This window comes from Pseudorca crassidens, chromosome 2, assembly GCF_039906515.1.
Source record: "Pseudorca crassidens isolate mPseCra1 chromosome 2, mPseCra1.hap1, whole genome shotgun sequence".
Lineage (NCBI taxonomy): Eukaryota > Metazoa > Chordata > Mammalia > Artiodactyla > Delphinidae > Pseudorca > Pseudorca crassidens.
This window is the reverse complement of record NC_090297.1, coordinates 78,326,167-78,349,117: the sequence shown is the minus strand read 5'-3', so window position 1 is coordinate 78,349,117 and position 22,951 is coordinate 78,326,167. Positions and strand designations below refer to the sequence as shown.

Below are 22,951 nucleotides of genomic sequence, written 5' to 3'. Positions count from 1 at the left end.
CAGCACACTGACAACAAAGCACCAAAGTGAAATCTCATTAGGAAAGGAAATGGTTTTAGAAAGAACTTTTTTTTTTATAAGACTGCTGCACCATGTGTAACATCTCTGAGGACTTCACTAGAGAGGAAAAACACAGAATCAAGAGTGAACTACAGAACAGTTTCCTTCCTCTGTTCCCTTTCCCCTCTCATCATTCTCCAATGCACACACCAGGCAACTCTCTGCATCCTTACAACTCATTCTCCATTCACAAAAACACTGATACAGAGATTTAAAAAAAAATCATCATTTTTCAAAAATGAGATCATATTGTTAGAATAAACTTTCTCTCGTCTAGATCACTTTAAGATAAGGAAACTACCAGTCACTGATTCAGTCACCTTCATGCAGAACAGGAAAAGAAACAAAGGAGCTCCAAGGCTTCTAACAGATAAAAATGAGAATTTTATGCTCTCTAGATTTATGTGGCTTCTGAGTATTGTTACCCATGCCAATCAATTATCATGAAAGACTTTTCAAAGTTAAAGTCTACACATCGCAAAATATGCATTAAAAATGTGAAGGACCATACGTTTTTTACTTGTTCATTTGCTGAATAATTCAAGGTTGAATTTCAGAGAATGTGAAGATTGAACAAATTTCAGGCTATAACAAAAACTTAGAGGCTTTTCCAATCTGGTCCTGGGACAGCTATAATTTCTTCTAATTTGTAGTGTTCCTATACAATCAATAACTATATAAAAGTCTAATTTTCCAGCATTAGGTACTTTGACTCTAAAAATAACCAGGAAAAAGTCCATTTAAGCCTAGTTAACTGAAACAACAAATTATAAATCATCAAAAGACAAATCAAGTGGAACCTACCCTAATAGTTCTTCCTAGGTAGATAAGACAAAACAAGCCCAGTGTTTTGTGAGGCCCTTACAAGTAGCTGATGTGAGGATGAAGTAGTCAAGTTCGCTCAGTATATTGTAACACTCAGTTGTGGAAGCTAATGCTCACTCACCACAAGATAACCAACCACATGTAAATATTCTTCTAAGCCCTTTATATCCATTAACTAATTTATGCTCCCAACAACTCCATGAGGTTATCTCCACTTTACAGATGAGGCAACTGAGACAGAGTTATGGGATTTATCTATGCCTGCACAACCAGTAAACTCGTAAGACTGGCAAGAATGTGAATAATCTTCAAAGACATCTCTAAGGGGAATAAAAAGTAGCTCAGCTCAATAAAATGAACAGCACACTAAACGTACACTCATTCATTCACCCCTTCCTTCAGTCATGGGTGTAGCAGGAGGAGTCAGCAAAATGACTAAGGAGAGTGAACTCTTGTCCTGACTAACATCTACCTTATTTGCGAGCTAAGCTACACAGTCTCTCAGAACACCAGCTTAATCGTAAAAATAGACATAGCTCTACCTGGCCTTTCTCCCTTCACATTGATGATAACATCAAATGCAATGGATACTCCTTTCGCCCAGGAGGCTTCAGAAAACAACTGCCCATGAAGGAGGAAACTCCTGGCAAATACAAGCCCTGCTCCCCCCATAAAACCTACCCAACGTGCCCACAGTTTTCAAGCCTTCTGGGAAACAAGGAACTGTCCTGTGTGGAGTGATTACCTGCTTTCCACAGACTTCTCCTGTGCAAAAAGAGTCATTATTCTTCCCACAGAACACACACTACTTCTCCCAAGTCTTCTCTCATTTCTAGTAAGACACTCTACTCATGTTTAGAAGCTGTCTTAATCCATTCGGGCTGCTATCACAAACTCCCATAGACTGGGTGGCTCAATCAACAACATTTATTTCTCACAGTTCTAGAACCTGAGAAGTCCAGTACCAAGGTGCCAGAAGATTCAGTGTCTGGTGAGAGCTCACTTGCTGGTTCACAGAAGGACCTCTTCTCGTTGTGTCCACACATGGTTGGAAGGGCAAGGAGCTCTCGGAGTCTCTTTCGTAAGGGCACTAATCCTATTCTTGAAGGCTCTACCCCCATGACTTAATTACCTCCCAAAGACACCCTCCCCAATACCGTCACCTTAAGGGTTAGGTTTTAACATATGAATTTTGCGGGGGACATACTCAGCCTATAGCAAAGCTATGATTTTTAAAGTTGTGCTAATATAAGTACATTCACTGGTAACCTGAAATTTGAGGATTTGGGGGACTCCATAAATAATCAGAAGGAACTTAGTCCCTTCCTTCTACAAAAAACTGAAAAGTTATAAATTATAGTAAAACTAGTAAAACTTCAGTAAGCATAGATGGACTTATGTAATTACCATGGGATGCTTGTGATGAAAGAAAATGAGAATATGTACTCCTATGACCTCTTCCTCAAGTTTTTTTCATATGAGCCTCCTCTGCTCCATCCCCACTGCCCTACTGGGTCTCCCAACATGACCTCTCACATCTCCAACACATCCTCCACATAACGGCCAGCATCACTTCCCAAAACAAATCCGATGTTACCTTCTGCTTCAAAACCTTCCTTGTGGCTCCTGGGCTCCTCCTGATGAAGCTGAGTGCTGCTTATGGGGTTAAAAATGTATCTCTAAGGCCACCCCAGGCAGAGGCTGAGCCAGAATCAGCACTGGGAGTTCCAACTCCCACTCTAGTCTCCAGTGTTCTCATTCTTGCATTCATGACACAAAGGGGAATAGCTGACTTTGGCAGGGAGGGCTACACTGGGTATATATTTAAAAAACTCAAAGTGTGAGATTGATTCCAAGCATATTTTCACATCAGTGTAAGAGACATTATAGCAGATAAAACTGGCAAAATACTATTTCATCAGGCAAAAAGAAAGGAGCCACATGGCCAAAGAAACAAGATTTTAGAGCCAAAAAGAACTTCAGGCCCTCATGCCACAATGCAACAGACACATAGAATGTTCACCTACTTTAGCTCCAAAAATTTGATTCACATCCCATGACTTTACATACTAAAACATTGTGCTAAAAACTATTTTCCCTCTACATAAAACACAAACATAAAACATAAGTGATGCATAAGTGTTTTATAAGTGATTATAAAACATAATATTCGGGGCTTCCCTGGTGGCGCAGTGGTTGAGATTCCGCCTGCCAATGCAGGGGACGCGGGTTCGTGTCCCAGTCCGGGAGGATCCCACATGCCGCAGAGCGGCTGGGCCCGTGAGCCATGGCTGCTGAGCCTGCGCGTCCAGAGCCTGTGCTCCGCAACGGGAGAGGCCACAACAGTGAGAGGCCCGCGTACCGCAAAAGAAAAATAAATTAATAATAATAATATTCAATTTAAAAATAAGTGTCTGGAAATTGGAATTGGTTAATTGGAATATTTTATTTAATCTTTGGGTATTTCATTATGGGTGTCTAAGAACCTGATACTTGAAGATGTAATATATGAAAGAATGAACATACATGTGGGAAGGTTAAAAACTACCTGTGGGCACCTTCACCCAGATTTTATGGAAAACACTAATTTCCATAATATAGAGAGAATATTTAATTGTAATTCTAAAACAAGCACAAAATAAGTGCACATTAGTTTAACCACTTATTTTTAAAAATTCAATGGATGGGAGCAAATACTGCAAGCTATCAGTAATCAAGACAGATTTGTATTTAATTTTTTAAAATGTCTAATACTGATAAATACTTTGAAGGGAGGAAAACCTAAGCTGGCAAATCTCCTCTACTGAATGATTAAGTTGAACAATACTAACTCAAGCATAGGATTAACAACTGGTAAACCATAAAACCAGCCCAAGATTCCTCCCATGTAATATGCTCCAGTAGATTTGTCTTTTGCAGTGGGGTGACTCTGTGGCATTTATTTCTGTACTACATCCCCTCCACAGGCTCCTAATGCTCTTTGCTCACCTTCATGATTATGGGTAAAGAAAGGTCTGGTGAAGTGTAGAACAATGGGAAAAGTAGGGCCTGAATCAGCTCATAACCCCAGTGCCCCCTCCCAGTTGGGTTGGTCCAGTTCTATCACCAATAAAGAACCACCCATGCCTGAAAAAACCCAGATCCCTTTTTAGCATTGTGAACCATGTAGGAGATGCTTATTATATCTGCTTTGTTCTCTATTTCTACGGTGCCCATCACCATAGCAACAAGGCACACAGATGGAAAAGTAGGCTAGAAATACCTAGAAATGGGGGTGGGGATGGGGACTATGGAAGAAAGGGCCTTTCACTGGTTAAGAGAGAAAAAGGCTAGAACTCTTCTATCAACACAACACTACGGGGCACTTCTAATGGAAAAAGTAGGTCTTCTTTGCAACAACAGAAAGCAGCCTAAAAACTCAATAAATATCAGTGCTTGTAGGAGGTAGAGTGGCTAACTTTTGGAGGTTTTAAAGCCAGGTCTATTTTATTAGAAAATCTTTTGTGCAAATCAAAACCTTTACACAGCATCCAATTTTGGAAATTACACATTAGTTCCGCAGCGTGTATGATTACTACTTAAAATTTTTGGTTATTTTGTTGTACTAAAAGTTGAGACATCTGTTAAGGAAGTGTGGCTGGGAAGATAAGTTGATACAATGAACATTTTCCTGAGAGTGACAAGTTTATCTTCCAAGTTTTTGTACAAAATATCCCCAGAGGAAATCACTGGGTGGAGTGGTGAGGGTGACTGTTGTTTCACCCTAGGGAGTCCCTGTCCCCGTCAAAACTGGGACAAGGTCTTTCCCACCTCCAGGCCCTCTGCTGTCTGTAAGAACATCTTCACACTCCAAGGTCTCTATTTTGGTTTTTGTTTGTCTTTTCCTTTTCTACTGCCAGCCTGAGTCCTCCTTGTTCATAATTTTCTAGGACATTTGGAATGCTTGGGATATTATTTATATTGTTACTGGTCAGGAAATAGAACAAGGAGCCACACTGGCCACATAAGCTACTTGGGGAGGTTTTCTACGTAAATAAAAATGGTGTATATATTAAAAAACAAGAGATGATTTATGGACCAAATTGAGAGAGTTTAACACTAGCAACTTAGAGAGTTTAGCAGAAAAAGCAATGGACAACTTTATGGGAATCTTAGGTCCTTGACTCAGCCGCTAACTAGCTGTGACACTGGATGATTTTTACTTTCCCTTTTTCAACCTTAATGTCTTATCAGTAAAAAGAAAAACTGAGATGGAACAGGGGTATGAACTTGAGGTGTTCTAAGGATGATTTCAAGGCATGTTAAAATGTTATGCATATGTGTGTAGTATTCTGGGAAAGACCCTCAAGGATACCTATAATATAAAAAGGTTAAAAATCGATACTCTGTAAGATCTCTTCCACACAACTCTAGAATACCATGACTTGAATCAACTTACCCAAATAAACTCAAGGCTTTGAGCTCAGACTCAGGTGAGTGTAATACTCAGGTCTTCTCAAAAGTCCTCACCCAAGGGACGCTCTCCCTGACCACCCTGTGTCACTAACCACTACCAGCCGCCAACCGCTCTCTAGCCCTGTACGCTGCTTCATTGTTCATCAGAGCACTCAGTACATGATATTATATGTTGGATTTGCTTATCTTCTATCTTCCCTCCTCTAGGATGTACGCTCCATGCTGTTTTCTTCATTGTTGGATTTATTCTCAGTGCCTGGCAAATATTAAGTGCTCAAAAAATATTGAATAAGTTTTTTCTTAATCCATAAAATGAAGCATGGCAGACCCAAAATTCAAATACATTTTTTTTCTTTTAAAAAATCTGGGGGGGGGGGAGCTTCCCTGGTGGCGCAGTGGTTGAGAGTCCGCCTGCCGATGCAGGGGACGCGGGTTCGTGCCCCGGTCCGGGAAGATCCCACATGCTGCAAGAGCGGCTGGGCCCGTGAGCCATGGCCACTGAGCCTGCGCGTCCGGAGCCTGTGCTCCGTAACGGGAGAGGCCACAACAGTGAGAGGCCCGTGTACTGCAAAAAAAAAAAAAAAAAAAAAAATCTGGGGGCCTGCTAAGAGCAATGTACTCTACTAAGCATTTTGTGAGCGTATCTGTCTTACTTAATCTTCATATGATCACATTAAGGCAAGCTTTTCAATTTTTAGAGCCTTCTATAAAGTAACACATCTGGGAAAAGGAGGCAGGCAACATACTGTAGAAAAAGTTGTTTCATCAGGTACCAGATCTACAGCTAACTTGCAGAGTCTGCTGAGACAAGCCACAATCCCCTTATAAACTCAGTATCCACATTTGTACCCATCTCCCACAGGTCATCAGGAGAATAAACGTGCATATAAATGCTTCAGTATGTTAGAAGTGATGTACAAATGTATAATAGAGTAAGCAATGTGGTGGGGGGTCCCTGTAAAGTGTTTCAGTAGGATATGCTACAAGCTGCTGGGAGAAGGCAAGAGCACAGGGGACATCTGTACAGTGTCCTTACATACAGGGTGTCAAGAGCATCCAGGATCCAGGAGGACCCAATAAAGACTTACTAATCAACGGGAATGATAGCCAGGCTCAACTCCTCTCCCTTCAGAATGCATTACTCTGTAAAGAAAAAAATGTCCCAAACCTAGCCTGGGACCAAACCTTTTTGCATGTAATTCACAACCTCCTCTTGGAAAGAAATTAGCATTCCTGATAAAACACTGCAGAAAACTTTTTTTCAATGGGATTAAGACTTGCTCTTAGAAATCAGTCACCCACTGACCTAGGTGACTGTCAGTCAAGCACCTGGTGATCCTTACCAACATTCTATTTGTATATAGTCTAACAATGCGTATAAAAAATTATGTATTATTTCTAAATATTCTAGGAGAGTTTGAGTGTACATTCCTAAAATGGATAATGGTGATTCTATCACTTTGGTATCAAATTAGCTTCCATCAAATCTTTTTAAAAGAGTGATAAGCTCTAACCATGCTCTTTCCCTTTTGAATGTTTTTGTCCACCAAGAAGAAATCTTTAAATTGGCCTATTGGGGCCTTTTTCCTTAGAGTTGATAGCGAATTTGACTGAAAAGTTTTCTTTAGCACCCAAATCAGTTGATCTTCAAAGTAGGGTAAGGGCTTTGGGGGCTTTTTGTTTTTGGAAAGGAGGAGCACTCTGGTAGAATCTACTTCCAGATCACCAATTAACCCTCGTCTAAAAGTATGTGCTTCAGAACACCTGATGTCCAGCTGGTTCCTTCTGGCCATCTCCCTTTTTTCCCTTTTCACAGTCATCCGCTCCCCACCTTCCACAAGAAAGGTAGACATCTCATTTCTCAGGAGTCTGCTTGTGGTGCATTGCCTTGGGGAGTAAAAATCTCCAGGGCTCCAAGCTGAGGGTCATTTGAAATACCTGTAGGGTTCTAGATGTTAAGAAAGTGATTGACTTTCAAGACTGAGAAATCCTTTTGGGAGTTGGGGAACGTATCCATTTCTTTGCTTCAAACAACACTGGAGGGAGACCCAATCAAGTTGTTAAGACAACAGAACATGGAAAATCATTTTTGTGATCAATCACTAGGTAACTTTTGCCATACACCTCAGGAGTTTAAAAAATAGAGTGGAATTATACTGCCTTCGTTCCCATACACTTACATATGTGGTAAGGTGTCTTACGCATTGACACTTAAAAAGAAGCCTTGATTATGCAGCCTATCTTATTTTAGCAATAAGTTTTACTTATGCATAAGTAAACTCTTTTTAAGCCCCAGGCATCTCACTGAGAAGTTATTTTCCATAAAATTTTACCTATGCTTAATACTTATTCATCAAAATTCTAATATACTTGTTCTGGTCAATCATATATTAGTCAAAATCATAAAAACTCAATCCAAGTGAAATTTTGTTTAACATTTAGAGGCTTATTGTCACAAGAACTTAAAAAAAATATAGTGTGTATATATGTGCATCACAAGAGTATGATAAGGTAATCAATGAAAGATTTTCAAACATAAGACTGTCAAATGGGGATTAGGTTATATAGAAGAAGAATGAAATGAGTTCCACAAGGGAAACAACTATGTAAAAATTCCCAGCTTTTCTAGACCAGCTTGTTTGTGTGTTTTTTAAATGGATGACATGGTAGATATGAAATCACTGTGGTATTTAATTTAGCTTCCACTGGGTACATTAAAAAGAGTGTTTTTTTAAATCAATATTTATAATATCAGAAGTGCCATTTTTTACAACTATAAAAAAATTTAGATATTAACTTTTAAAATGTATGAGGAGAGGACACAGTGTTTCAAAATCCTTTTATGGGGTACTGGACAAAAATCATTATCAGACACTTTATTCTAAACTCCTTTATTCTAAGGACTTCCCTGGTGGTCCAGCAGTTAAGACACCACGCTCCCAATGCAGGGGGCCTGGGTTCAATCCCTGGTCAGGGAACTAGAGCCCACATATCACAACTAAGACCCCATGCAGCCAGATTAAAAAAAAAAAAAGGGCTTCCCTGGTGGCGCAGTGGTTGAGAGTCCGCCTGCCGATGCAGGGGACACGGGTTCGTTCCCCGGTCCAGGAAGATCCCACATGCCGCGGAGCGGCTGGGTCCGTGAGCCATGGCCACTGACCCTGCGTGTCCGGAGCCTGTGCTCCACAACAGGAGAGGCCACAACAGTGAGAGCCCCGCGTACCGCAAAAAAAAAAAAAAAAAAAAAAGTTGCTTCTATCTTGCTGTCCTCTGTGCCCAAGTTTAGTCCCCAAAGCCTGGAATTGAAAGCACCCTTGGGGATCCTAAACTGCCTGTAAGCCAAGAACCTGTGCTGACCATCTAAACTTTTGACTTCTAATAGAAAGAGCCAGAATTATTTCAGTAAAGTCCAAAAGCTGAGTCAAGCATCCCCTGCAAATGGCCAAATCCAGAACTCTAAACACAGTAAACGTTCAGTAAACACTAGCTCATTAACAAAATATTTTGGTCATTCAACTGATATCATTAACAGCATATATACAATAACTCTTCTTCCTACTTCTAACCTTCAAGGAAATCTTTCAGATTTCCAAATACCAGTCAAAAGTACATTATTGAAACAAAGCCCTGGACTAGATAATAAGTATACTGAATTTTATTGCCTAATTCTTTCCCACATATCAGTTTACATGCCAGGTATAATGCCTGGCTCAGGAAGCTCACTCGGGAGATGAACAAAATTCATCCTTTATCATGAAGGAGCACCTAGGAGGAGGCAGAGGCATTCTCTGGCAGAGGGAATATAACAGATGCACAAGCATCAGAGGCAACACAGGGAAGGGATTCAGGAGCTCCTACGAGTGGTAGGCAGAGGGAAGGGTCTGGAATGGTCTTTCACAATAGGTATGCTTGAACTGACTCTTGAAAGATGGGCAGGTGTTTGACAAGGGGATATGAACACAGAGAGAGAAAAGGAAAAAAAAAGCCACGGAGTGAAGCCATCTGGCTACCTTGTACCTTCCTCTGCACTGCAGACAGTTTAGGATGGCTGGTGCATGGGGGTGTTATTGCGCACGCTGTGTCCATGGTGCACGCGTTGGTGATTTAGAAATGACGGGGGTGGGGGAGCGGGGGGCAGTGAGAGGTGAAGCTGGAGAGTTGTAGAAGCAGACAGAGGAAGACTGTATTATATGGCTCTCCAAGGCATTTGGAATCCATCCTTTGGCAAAGCAAGTCATTAAAGGATTATTAAACCAGGTAGTCGTGGTATGAAATTTGCCTTTCACAATGATTATTTTCCTGTTGTGTGAACAGCCAATTTTGTGGGGGGAAGATAGGAAAGACTACAAACTGAACTACCATTTGGAGGCAATTAGCAGCAGTCCTGGAAAAGACTCAAGGCAGTCAAGAGACTGTAAAGGAAGGGCACTGTTGGGAGGTACCTTAAGGGTGTGGCCTCTGGACAAACTGGTCACCATCCTTTAAGGAGCAGTTAAGGGGGGAACAAAGCAAAGAGAAGCCCAGAGTGAGTTCTACGCATTTTAGGGTTATGTACTTGGGTAAATGGTATTGCTATTTGCAAAAATATGGAATCTAAAGATGATTAGCAAGTTTTGGTGGGGGAAAAGGTATCTTTGGTACACCAACTCCAGGCCCTTACTGTTCTATAAGGCAGGTAGCACCGGTGATATCATCCCCATTTTAAGTTCAAAGGGGTAATTTTTTTTTTTGCCCCAAATCACATGTAGCAGTTTGGGGAGTTCACGACATACCAGGCTTAAGGGCAGATATACAAGTGAGCCAAGATCCATGCTTTCACGTAACTTGTATTCTGGCGTGGGCAGGGAGGGAAACAGAAGATAGACAAGCCAGCAAACAATAAACCAAAGCCTGAAAGGCTAGGACGGAGAATGGCAAGGGTACTTTATCTGAGGTGATCAGGGACACTATACCTGAGGTCACTGGAGCTGACCTTCCATTGAGAAGGAAGCAGCTACGCAGATTCATAAGAGAAGAGCGTCCAGGCAGAGAGCAGCAACTGAGAAGCCCCAGAGGTAGGAACAAGGTTGGTGTGCCCTGGAGGAGGAATTCCAAATACTGGCAAGTGGTGAGCGACAGGAAGCCCCAGCTCCAAAGGCATTCCTGGGAGGGCGGAGGTGAAAGCCTTGAGCCCCCTTAGGGCAGTGCTAGCAGAGCATAAATACTCTGGGAACCTGCCCACCAAGCACAGCATTGTGCATCCAGAAACTGCATCATGACTCACACTTTTCGAAGACAAGTCATTGCTCAGTTGCCTATTTCGGCATTGAAATAGGGCCAGGAACAAACTCACTTAGTTTTGCCTAGAGAGATGAACTTTAAAATCTTCAGATGAACAGAATTCATCTGCTCAGAGCAAGAAATAACCTGCAGTCCAATGGCAAGCGATTCTGCCCCCAAGGCTCCGTCATGTCCTCACATGTTACACGGGAGCAGAGCCTCCCAGCCACCCTCCAAGGCCCTCAAAGGGACTAGAGAGGTAACATTTTCCCCAAAGGATGCCCCATGAGCTCAGCTGGAGAGGATAAGGAGAAATGGTACCCCAGTGCCAAGGTGCCAAGCTGGGTCCTGTCAATGAGAGCCTGAAAGCCTTGGAGAGACCGGATGTTCGGCTGCCTGCTGGCTCTGAGATGCGCATCCCAAGCACAGCAGTCCAGCCAGCTCTCTGGCACACACTGCCTACGCCTCCCCTCCTGTGGTCATCTTCCACTGCTGCTTTGTGGTCTACCTATTCTGCCAACATTCCTTCATGTGCCCCCATTCAGCCAAATGCCTTCAAATTCCCCTCGCTAAGGGTGATGCAGATCAACCCTCTGACCCTCTTTGAAAAGATCCTACTTTACAGCCAGTTTTCTCAGATGCATCTGCTTGGTGTATCCAAAAGAAAAAAGTAGCTGAATTTAAAGTCTGTCAATATAGCATGAATAAATTAGAAAAGAATTAAATTGTTCCTGAATTAGGTGACCCCTTTCAGAGGATCACATGGAGAAGTTATATATTATGAACACTTAAAGATGACTCCAAACATTACGGCCGCTTTGGAACGGTGCTGGAAACCTGTGGCACACTCTGATCCCTGCTTAAGGCAGGCTCATCTCACGTCCAAGCTCATTTCAAGCCACACTTCCACAACATCTCTGCTCCCGCTCCCTGGCCAATTTTTGTTCCTAAAGTCACCATACCACCTCCAACCATAAGACGCTTGCACATACTTTCACGACACCTGTATATCTCCTTCCTAATAATGTTGGTAGTAGCAATTTTTCATGTATTTGCAGTGATTGATTCTCCTGTCTCCCCCAGTAACCTGTAACCTCCATGGTGGTATGGACCACGTGCATTTTTGCTTACTGTTGTGTCCCTAGAACCCGGCACGGTGTCTGGCACACAGTAGGTGCTTAACAAATAGCTGCTGGAAAAAAATACTATGAAATATACTCATTGGTGGAACGTTTCTGCTTCTGAGAGTGCATGTGGCAAAAAATCATTCAAATCAAGGCTGGAAAAGGTTAAAGCTGAGCTATTCTGGTTTATATATATATATATATATATATATATATATACACATATATATATATATATATATATACACACACACACATACAGGAAAGACTTTGCTAGGTTTAAACTGATTTTGGGGACAATTCTCAAAAAGTCTGACTAACAATTTAACAATACTCATTTGGATATGTATGGAGGTGACCAATTTTAAAACTTTTTTTAATGGAATAAGAGCTCATTTTCAAAAAGGTTCATCTAGATTAGGCCAAATTAAAAAAGAAAAGCTACCACTTACTTCATCAGGCACAGTTTATTAGGTAATCTACATACATTTTTTTCATTTACTCCTCATATCTGAATCTTACCCCCAGGTTACAGATTAGGAAATTGAGGATGCAAGAGGCATACTGAGTAAGTGGGAGAGCCAGGATTCATACCCAGATCGTTTTGATTCCAAGAGCTATATCTTAAATCTAAGCCACACTATAAGCTAAGAAATAGGTGTGACATTGGGTAATAAGGCGTTGCTCCCTCCCATGATAAGGTACAAGACTACAGTCTAGTACCATCGACTGGGGCCAGTATTTAAAATAGGATTTGGATGCCAACGATGTGGTAGTAGAGAAATGAGACAATTCATGAAAAAGGAATAAGGAGGAATATGAACTAACATTTACTGAAAGCTTGTTTTATGCCAGATACTGGATACTGGATTAGATGCTTTCATGTTAAGAGTTCTTTTAATCCTAAGAATCCTGTGAGATGGATAACAATAGTCAAGAAAAAAAAAAGGTGTAGAATAACAGTGGTGTTCGACTACTCCAATGTTCCTTTCCCCCATCTTACTAAGGATGCGAAAATCCCACGTTTTAGCTGGGCATAAGGTTGTCTCCAGTAAGGACAATATTCCCCAGTCTCTATTCCAGCTAGATGAGGTCATATTGCTAAAGTCTGGTCAATGAGATTTAACAAGAAATGTATGACAGCCTCCAGGAAATTTCCTTAAGAGACCCTGGGCTCTTGCTTTTCCCCATCTTCTTCCCTTCCTTCCATCCTCCCTTCTACACTTGGAACCTGGATGTGATGGCTGACGCTCCACTTAGGACCATGAGATTGAGGGCCTCATTTGATGTTTGCTAGTTCTAAAAGGTGGAACAGCCTAGGTCTCAGAGGACCTGTAAAGTCATAATACCAGCTCTGGACTGTCTCTCTATAAGCTTTTTTTTTTTTAATGTAAAAGAGAAACAAACATCACTTTGTTTAAGCAATTTTTCTCTGAGGTCTCTGTAACTGACAGCTAATCTTAACTAATCCAGCAACTCATCCAAAGTGATAGCGTAGGGTTCAGACCCAGGCTCATCAGTCTGCACAGTTCACGCTCTTAGGCAGAAGCCTGAAGAACTCCTGATTATAATCTGCAATAGACTTGAGGGGGAGATGTAAAAATGCTGAAAAAAATCTGAAAGAAGAAAAGAAGGAAGGTTTGAATATGCTTTCAAATCTGCATACCTGAGACAATCAAAGGGAATATGCTACTCGACAGTAAAAAATTTAGTCTCCATCGTAGATGGGCTGAGGAAGATCTCAGTCACCTACATGGAGCTGGAAGGAGAAGAGAAATAGAAGCTGTGTAGCTAATAATGTCTCTGAAAGATGCTGTTGACCGAGGAGTGGGCATTGTAGAATAGAGCCCTGAAAATGGCCACAGGATGAAACAAACAACAAAGAATTACAAGGAATCCTGAAACTGAAGAAGCAGGAGATGAAGTTCAAAGATACACAGTCTGGAAAGAAACAAGCAGAATCACATGACCCATATCAAGACCAAAAAGGCAAAAGTAAAGGTCAAGGTTGAAGCTCTGACAACTCATTTTAATTCATTTCCTTTACATGGGTTCACAACAGCATTGCAGAAGTGAATTTAAATTGTGTTGCAATTGAGTAGAATCCTAAATAAGAGGAAGTCATAGAACAGGGAGTTTATTATCACCCTTTGTTCTATTTCTAAATGAACAGCACTGAAAAGAACTTAGCAGAGAGATACAGTGATTGGAGTCAGGTCTAATTTTATTTAAGATCAATCTTAACGATCCAGAAAAGGAAAAATAAGTTGTTATGTCTGCCAAAGACATTATTTTAAACACGAGGAAAAAACCTAAGTCATAATAAAGGTGTGTAGGAAGTTTCGAAAATATAGATAGGGAATAAAATGCAAGTGGGCAATAGCAATAAAAGAAAAGGCAGCAATATGAAAACAGACATGACAGAAATTAGAATGCATTTTACAACTGGTTAAAGAAATTCTATACTATAATTGGGCCTCCCAAATTCCTATGAGTGGTCGCAGGTCTGTACTGTTTGCAGAGTAAGCAATACTCCCTGCGTCAGGAGAGCAGTGAGGGACATGCTATATAGGAGGCAATGAAAACCATGCCACCGAGTCTGGAGTTAACACGACAGATTCAGCATACATTTGTTTCTGATAATATCAGTGTAAGCTAGAAGGATGCTGGAAAGAGAAGCAAAAAATAAATTTGGAAATTCAACTTGAGAAACACTAAATGAACATCAGATATTAAATAGGCTATTTTTTATGGGCAGTAAAAAATCAAAAAGGAACATAAAAATACTTGGATACCATCAAAAAAGATTTTAAAATTACAAAAAACTTTTTTATAAATAAAAATTTTGGCTCAAGCAAGAATCTTCTACATATTATTTCCAACCTTCAACTCCAGAAAACAAAACAAAAAAATCACAAATTTCAAACCACTGCAGGAAAATACCCACACAGCCTAAAAAAATGTGGAGGGATAACGGAATATTATTCAGTACTAAAAAGAAAAATTATCAAGCCATGAAAAGACATGGAGGAAACTTAAATGCATAATACTAAGTGCAAGAAGCCAATGTGAAAAGGCTACAGACTGATTCCAACTATAAGACATTTTGGAAAAGGGAAAACTGTGGACACAGTGAAAATATCAGTGGTTGCCAGGGGTTAGGGGGGGCAGGAGGGATGAATAGGAAGATCACAGAGGAGTTTTAGGGCAGTGATAATATGATATAGTATCATACTGATGATATTATAATGGTGGATACATGTTGTTATATATTTGGCCAAACCCATAGCATGTACGACACCAAGAGTGAACCCTAATCTAAACTATGGTCTTTGGGTGATAATGATGTCTCAGTGTAGGTTTATCTATTGTATCAAGTGTACTGACTCTGGTGGGGGATGTTGATAATGGGGGAGGCTATGCATGAATGGGAGCAGGGGGTACATGGGAACTCTCTGCAGTTACTCTCAATTCTGCTCTAAAAAATAAATTCTATTTAAAAAAAAAAAAACTTGAAAGACCTGGTACCCTTTTCCAGTGATATCGATTAGGGCCCTTTTCATTTTAATTAACGTTGGTGCTTTCATTCTGAGGATTTGGAGGAATGAAACAGCAATGGGGAGGGGAATGGTCTTTAAAAAGCAAATCTTAACTAGTCAAATGAAAACACTTCCAATGTGAGAATCTTCCTGTTAGGCTGGACATGTTGGAACACTTTTCCAATTTAAGAAAAAAAGAACGTTTCAAAGAATAGTAAATTTAATTCTAACATGTAGTAGATGGATAGTAGGTGTCATGACTCAACTGTACACTCAGCAACAACACTGTCCCCCTCATTACCTGAACTAAGAGTAACGTCTGATATGTTAGGGGCCCAGTCACTTGTAGGATTGGCTGACATTTTATATTCCTTCAAGGGTGAAGCTGTTGACTATGGAAGCCAGGGGCAAAAGAAAGTCACCTTGGCACTCACAAATCAAAGAGCACTTTCGGTTCTCAGGAGGTGGAAACTCAGCACGTGGAGGGTACTGGAATTTTTAAACAATTATACTGCAGTTTGATTGCTTCTGTGTACTACAACCTGACACTTAGGTTTTAGGAGACCTAACAGTCTGATAAAGGCACATACCATTTCATTTCCTCTTAGAAAGCAGTGTACACTTTGCCTATTTTAAGTTGGTTAACTATTTGCAATTTAAAAATTTCAGGGCTTCCCTGGTGGCGCAGTGGTTGAGAGTCCGCCTGCCGATGCAGGGGACACGGGTTCGTGCCCCGGTCTGGGAAGATCCCACATGCCGCGGAGCGGCTGGGCCCGTGAGCCATGGCCTCTGGGCCTGCGCGTCCGGAGCCTGCGCTCCGCAACGGGAGAGGCCACGGCAGTGAGAGGCCCGCGTACCGCAAAAAAAATCAATAAAAATAAATAAATAAAGTTTTCACACCGATATCTTTTTACGGACTTAAAAAAAAAGTTTTTGGCAAGGCGAATTTATTCAAGGAAGTTCACAGGTAGGTTTTCGTTTTTAAATCAGGTTTATCCTTTTTTTGGGGGGGGTGGGAAGGGGGCTGCTGAGAGGGAGTCTTTCTGACCACAAAGAAGTCTTCCACAAATGTCATCTGACTAAAGGCAACCTATGGACTTTGGGAAGTCAGGTGAGGACACAGAGTGATGAGCCAACACCCAGCCTCCCCCCTTCTGACCTCTCAGCACCTGCTCAACTGCAGCCCAGTAAGGGGAAACTCTTGAATACTCCCTCGAAATGGGTATAGGTTGCTCCCTTCTCCTTCAAACAAACGAATGCCAACACCACCGTTAAACTGTAGGCGAACAATTGTAGATTTCCCACGAGCAGAAAATGTTTGCCAACCAACAGCGCCAGGGTAGGGGGCAAAGGAGAGCGACCCAAGCGCGGACGCCCTCCGGAGAGGTCTGCTCATCTAGGGAGGGCGAGACTCCAGCCCAGGAAACCAGAACCCGGTTTCCGCACCACCCTGAGGACTCACACTCAGGTGCGGCGCCGTGACTGCTGGGGGAGACATGCGACCGCACCGTCGCGCCGCCCACTCCTCCTGCCCCGAATGATCCCAGCACCCAGAAGTCCCTCGGGGGTATCACTTCTAGCCCAGAGACGAGGGAGTGGCAAAACCGCGCCTCATCTCTCTAGCCCAGCCACCTGCCCGCAGGCCCGGCTCGCAGGTGAGGCGCGGACAGGTAACCGCACCTGCTCGGCCACCCCCACCTGCTGCGTCCCCTCACCCGGTCCTCCACCCCCACCAACTGGGTCGGCTCGGCTCCTCCTCGGTGACCAGGGGGGTCTCGCCCCGACCTACCTGCGTGCCTCCGGCCCCGGGATCCGGCGCTCCTCGCGGGGTGCGCCCCGCGCCGCTCCGGGCGCGCCGGCGGCGGCCCCGCGCCCGCACTTCCTTGCTGCCGGCTTCTGCGGGCTCAGCGGGAAGCCCCAGCGCTGCCAGGCTCACCGCCTCCAACCGGCTCCATTGTGACGCGGCGTGTTCCGCCGGCCAATCGGGGCGCGGCGGCGCGAACCGCTGACTAAGTTCGCGGGGGGAGAAGGAGGGGACTGGGCGGAGGCAGGAGGCGGAGGCGTTGGCCGTGCGGCGGCGGTGGCGGCTGAGGAGAAGGAGGAAGGGGAGAAGAGGGCAGCAGCTGCTTCGGTAGTTGCTCCTGCTGTTAAATTTGCAGCAGCCTCGGCCCGAGTGTTTGCCCAGCTTAGGGACTGCGGGGGCCTGTGACTCACCCCTTGCTGATGGAAACAAAGCGCGGCTGCCATCACCCCGGGAGCGCGCCATGTGGCCGCCCGGCCCGCTCGGCTGGGGCTAGAAAAGCGGGGGGCTGTTTTCAAGAGACGGCAGAGGGGCTTAGGGCTATCCAGGTGCACATGCAAGGGACTTTGGAAGTACATTTATGTGTCGGACCACTGCCTTCTCACATGTGCACCCAGAGTAACTTGTTATTTACATAACGTGTTTTGAACCTTAAGGGAAGGCTCGGGTGGAGCTGCGGGAAATCCCTTTACCTTTCCTTATACTGCGTACTTAAGATGCAGGGCCGAGCCGCTGTGTGGCAGTTTACAGTTGTACCAAACTAAGCGGCTTAAGATTCTGGGCCTCCAATAGCATCCGTCTCTCTCAATATGTCGTTATCCTCGGGATGCGGAGGGAACAACGTGATAGAGGGGTCTCGCTTTACTCATAACTAGGCTTTTACTGCTAAGAAACTGCCGGTCTACCCTATCTACTGACCCGCTCTTCTCCCTCTACAGTTAAGTGGGAAAAGTTACAATGTGCCTTACAGAACAAACGAAAAAGTAATCCAAACCCAGGAATTCGGGGGACAAAATTTTTATCATCCTCATTCACCCCCTACTCTCATCCCCACCCCAGATTTAAGTCAGTCTTTTTGCAGACTATCATCCTCAACACTGCGATTCAATTAGGCAACATTTATATCCTTGAGTTGCTATGGCAATCACATTACCATTAAAAACAAATGTATGGGAACCTCCGAAAGGAATAAAATAAAGACTATAAAAGGCTCAGCATTTGGAGCATATCTGATCGTTTTGTATAAATGGGAGTAAAGAAAATGGAACGACTGAGTTATATGAGACCAAGTGGTGTCAGACAGAGACTGTTGAGATTAGGACTACAATTTAAATTACCCCAAAAGGGAATAAGAGGGTTGTCTTTGTGACACCACTGCTCTATTCTCTCCTTGTCCACTCCATTCTGGGTTGGCGGCTGTCTTGGAGGAAAGGCTGAAAGAGCATTTCTTCATTTAGTCATTGATAGAGTCTTTATCGAACTTCTGAGGGTGAGACACTGTGTATGTACAGATCTGTTAAGCTAATTTAGATTTGAATTTGGTCCTCAAACTGCTTACAACCTGGAGAGGAAGATAGAAAATATTCAGAATTAAATATGAAACAAGGAAAATGAGTGCTATGAGAAATACTGATTGGTTGTAAAGTCATGGCATTAAAAATTTTAAATGTCTAATTTTCCATATGTGTCTTTGAATGTTTGGAAAGGCATATTGTCTCCCCTTCCAAAACCGCGAACAGAGAATCCATTCTTCTATCACAGCAATATCACTACTTGTGTGACCTGGAGTAGTAACTTAACATCCTTGGGACTCAGCCTCTTCATCTATAAAATAAGAGATTAAAAACTAGATGATCTGTTAAGATTCCAATTCCAATGAGGGTATGAATAAAAAAGTGACTCCCATGCTTGGTAACCCAAGTCACCATTAGCAGGAAGTTAAAGTGCTCAAGTTCATTAAAACTGTATTAGCTCTGGGTTCATCTCAGATATGTGGCTTATGAATGTATTTATTCCAATTCTCATTACCAAAATCACCCTCCATGGTGACAACATTTATTACTGACACTGAAGAAATTGGGCTTCTGAATTTGTGATATATTGCTTCTGGGAATCCTCCTCTGAAACTGTAGCATCAAACAGGTGTTTCTCTTGTTTCTTCTTCCTTCTGTTTCACTTCATATAAGCTCCTGCTTATATCACAGGAGAAAAATGAATGACCTCAAATGCTGTTCTCGTAGAACTTTAATACTCTGCACATGATTCAAGCTCATAAAGAAGAGTATTTAGTAGTAACTAGAAATTATTGGCCCTGGGTAGGGCTTTTAATGAGAAATAAAAATACTGTTTGACTTTTTATGCCTGTGCCCAGTTTTTCTACTACACTGTAATCTCTTTGAAAGCAGGACGGGTGGAGTCTTGAAATATGCTGTCCTTAGAGGAGTATCTGAAATTCTCTAAGGGACTCTGATCAATTATTTTGATCAGAGAAAGTCAATTATTCTGATCCAAGGAAATTCTAAAAGACTCAGTCACTATTTCCACAGCCAAATTCGTTGAAGTCTAAAATAGTGTTTAAAAGTCCCATCACAGATATTAAGCACTTATGTCACCATCAATATGCTAGACATCGTGGACAATACCAAAAAAGCATCAAACTTTGTCCCTGACCTCAGCAGCTCCTAAGTTAGATGAACACATAGAAAACAATCAAGTGCTACTTATGCCCCAATGAAGAGAGGGATCAGTGCACATGGTAATAGACAAAGTCTCATGAAGAAAGGGAAACTTTAAGTATTGAAAGAGAAGCAAAATTTAGAAAGACTAAATCCTATACCTTTGTCTTATCTACCCCAAATATTGTCTTAAAATGACCAATCAGGGCTCAGTCAATCTCTTTCTGGTAAGCCGAGACTGTCTAGAAGAAGCAGAAGTAGAAATACTCTATTTTCTACAACATCCCATTGAGTAGAATAGCTAGTGGTAGGTTGATCACATTCATATGAAAAAGAGGATGACTATGGACAGCACATGTGGCTGGTTCCTCTGTTGAATGACACAAATAATAGAAATAAAAGGATCACTGCAATTTGGTCATCTGGTTGTTGAACTGCATGACCCACATGAAGTAATCAACTAACTCCTGGGTTTGGCAGGTCCCTTTTGAGCTCATTCCCTGAAAAAAATAATCTGAGTGACATCAGCATTAAGCTATGCTCCATGCGGCTGCCTTGATAAGGGTTCCATTTTCTCTTTGTCTTGAGAATTTTTATGATTAATGGAAGGCAGAATATGATCCAGTATTAACAGTTCTTTTCTAATTCTAAACTGATTTCTGATCATGAAAAATCCTCTATTTCTTTAAATTAATTAAACATTGAATGTCTGCAGTGTATAAAAGAAAGCACTGGACATCTGACAGAGGTGAGGGAGAATACCAAGATAAATATAATAATTCCTTAAAGATATGTACTCTAGTGGAGAAGATTTATCTAGATAGCATATAACATCTTAAAGGGGAGATGAGGTTGGTGGGCTATGTAGGGTTGGAGGAGAATCATACGAACTTGGGTCTGAAGAAGTTTGGCTAGCTTTAAGGTTCTAAATTGAAATATTACTTTTAACTATTTTCTGAGCATTATGGTTCAAGTTTGTTAGTTCTACCAAGACATCAAATCAGAAGAAAAGAACAAGAGCAAGAATGCATTCAGGGTTTTGCATTCTCAGAACGTTTCCCAGAATCCTCCTGGTTCAGCTGTGTATGACTGAGCATATTGTCACTGATAAAGAATTTTTATTTATTTTTGACCAAACACTTCACCATGTTTTCCCAACCTTTTCAATCTCCTGGTTGTAGAGGTTTAACATGAGCTTTCCTTGGGCCTGCGGAAAATTCTGAGAATGACACCTGAGAATGAGCTCAGTAGTGAGAATTCCAAAGATAGGATGAGTAGGACATTGCACATGTTTTTGGAATAAGGTAGCTTGACTAGAAACTAATTGCGCAGGGCCGGCTGTGCACTTCTGTGTGAGTTGATCCTTTATCATGGTCCCAGTATGGAATATTCATGACTAGTTACTCTGTGTTCTTACTACCCACTGTGCTGATTGCCCCCTCTGCCTTAAGTATACACTGCCCTTTCCTTATGAGACAGGGGCTAGGAAGATGACTTTCCAGCCTCTTCTCCAAAGGAAAAACAAGAATTCCTGCAGCAGGATGCCCAACATTCCCAGTTGATCTGTCTTCTGGGAAGATGCCCAAATATTTCTTTGGAAGCTTCCTACGCATCCCATTTAAAGACTTTGTACTGTCATCTGGGTCACATATTGGAATCCACCACACAGCAGCCAGCCAATTATTGACTCTTGTCCCTTTCCCATCCATAAAAAGAAGACTTCTAAGAAAATATTTGCAAGTGAAGCCAGACTGAAAGCTTAGAATTAAAGCAGAGCTGGTGCCCCTCAGCTCCTGCAAAGTGGTCTAAAAAAAGCCTGGAGGAGTTCTGCTAGTGGCTGAGACAATGCTTGCTGAGATCCCTGTGAGGATTCAATCTGTGTTCCCTAAACCATGTTGAAATCTGGTCAAAAAGTTTCCTGGTACTGTAAAAGCAGCTGGTATCTGAGGGTCCCCAGGTCTAACACCAGCCAGACAGTGACTCTCTCCACCAACTCCCACCCTTTTTTTCTCAACAGCTGTCTGTGTATGTGCTTCTGTGTGTGTGTGCTTCTTGGCCTAACATAAGGCCATCTGTTAATTATAATACACATCGAACACTAGCCTTCAATTCTCATATAAAATGATTCTGTAAGAGTAGGAGCTAATATATATATGTGGTTTATTAAGAATTAAAAAAAATAAAAATAAATTGTAAAAGAACAAGATTCAGAGCATTTTAGAGATGGAGGAGAAAGAGATATATGCCAGAAAGAACACAGAACCTGGTGTCTTGGGTTCTACTGGTGGCTCTTCTGGCCATGAGGCCTAGGGCAAGCCACTAACAGTCTAGGCAGGAGTTTCTAATTTCCAATGTGTTTAATATATCTATCCTGGACTGTATAAGGAAAGAAGATAAGTATAGTTCACGTTTCAGATATCTCAGATTTCATTTCATTTTAATCATTTACCATCCAACAAATATTTATTCTGTGCCTACTACATGCAAAACACTATACTGGTTTTTGGGGATACACTGGTCCATGTGATAGATGTGATCTTTGCCCTCCTGGGGTCTATAGACTCCCAGCACGCCTCCAGGGAATATAAGACTGGACATGATGAATCAGTGAGGACTGACTAACCAAACTCTAGTGTGTCCCCACAGCAGCATACTCTCTGGCTTTATCTCCTGAACTCTATGTACCCAAATGCAGACACACCTTTGAATTATCTGCTTCTTCTTCTACTAACTTCTCTCTGCAGACTTCTTTACATCCAATTCACCATCTGCATGAAATTGCTGTTTTTGGAGCATAATAGAGCAATAAGACATGTGCCCTGAAGAAGCTTAAAGTTTTTAAAACTTAAAAAAATAGAGGCAAATAGGTAGCTTGTTATATGAGCAAATATGGGGCCAAGTAGGATCTCCTAATACAGCATATTATCATGGTTCAGAACCTACAAATCAAATACACTTTATAATAGCTGTATATAACTAGGTTACCTTATGAAAAAGAATAGTAAGATAATAAACCAGGTGTCCTTTATCTCATTACAAAATTGAAGGGCAAAGGTAGTCAGGTCTTAAACTGGTAGAGGAAAGAGTGGGTTAAAGTAGGGAAGACTTCTCAGAGAAGTTCAGACCTAATGGGTAAATTACTTAGGGCTCAAAGGAAGCCTGTTGTTTTGATGAGCAGAACAGCTTTTGGTGGTTGACAAAGGCCTCTGTGTA

The 22,951-nt window shown here is 42.0% G+C and overlaps 1 protein-coding gene across 4 annotated transcripts in view; it reads right to left on the bottom strand.

Annotated features, from left to right (window-relative positions):
* The window catches only part of LRRC8B (leucine rich repeat containing 8 VRAC subunit B), an 84,085-nt gene extending 66,907 nt beyond the window's left edge, over positions 1–17,178 (bottom strand). For 2 of the 4 annotated variants that reach the window (XM_067726834.1, XM_067726831.1), the window contains exon 1: positions 17,052–17,178. The gene's annotated coding sequence lies outside the window, so the exon portion shown is untranslated. The remainder of the gene's footprint in view (positions 1–17,051) is intronic. The other 2 variants (XM_067726833.1, XM_067726832.1) reach the window with 2 other exon arrangements.
* Positions 17,179–22,951: the final 5,773 nt, after the last annotated feature.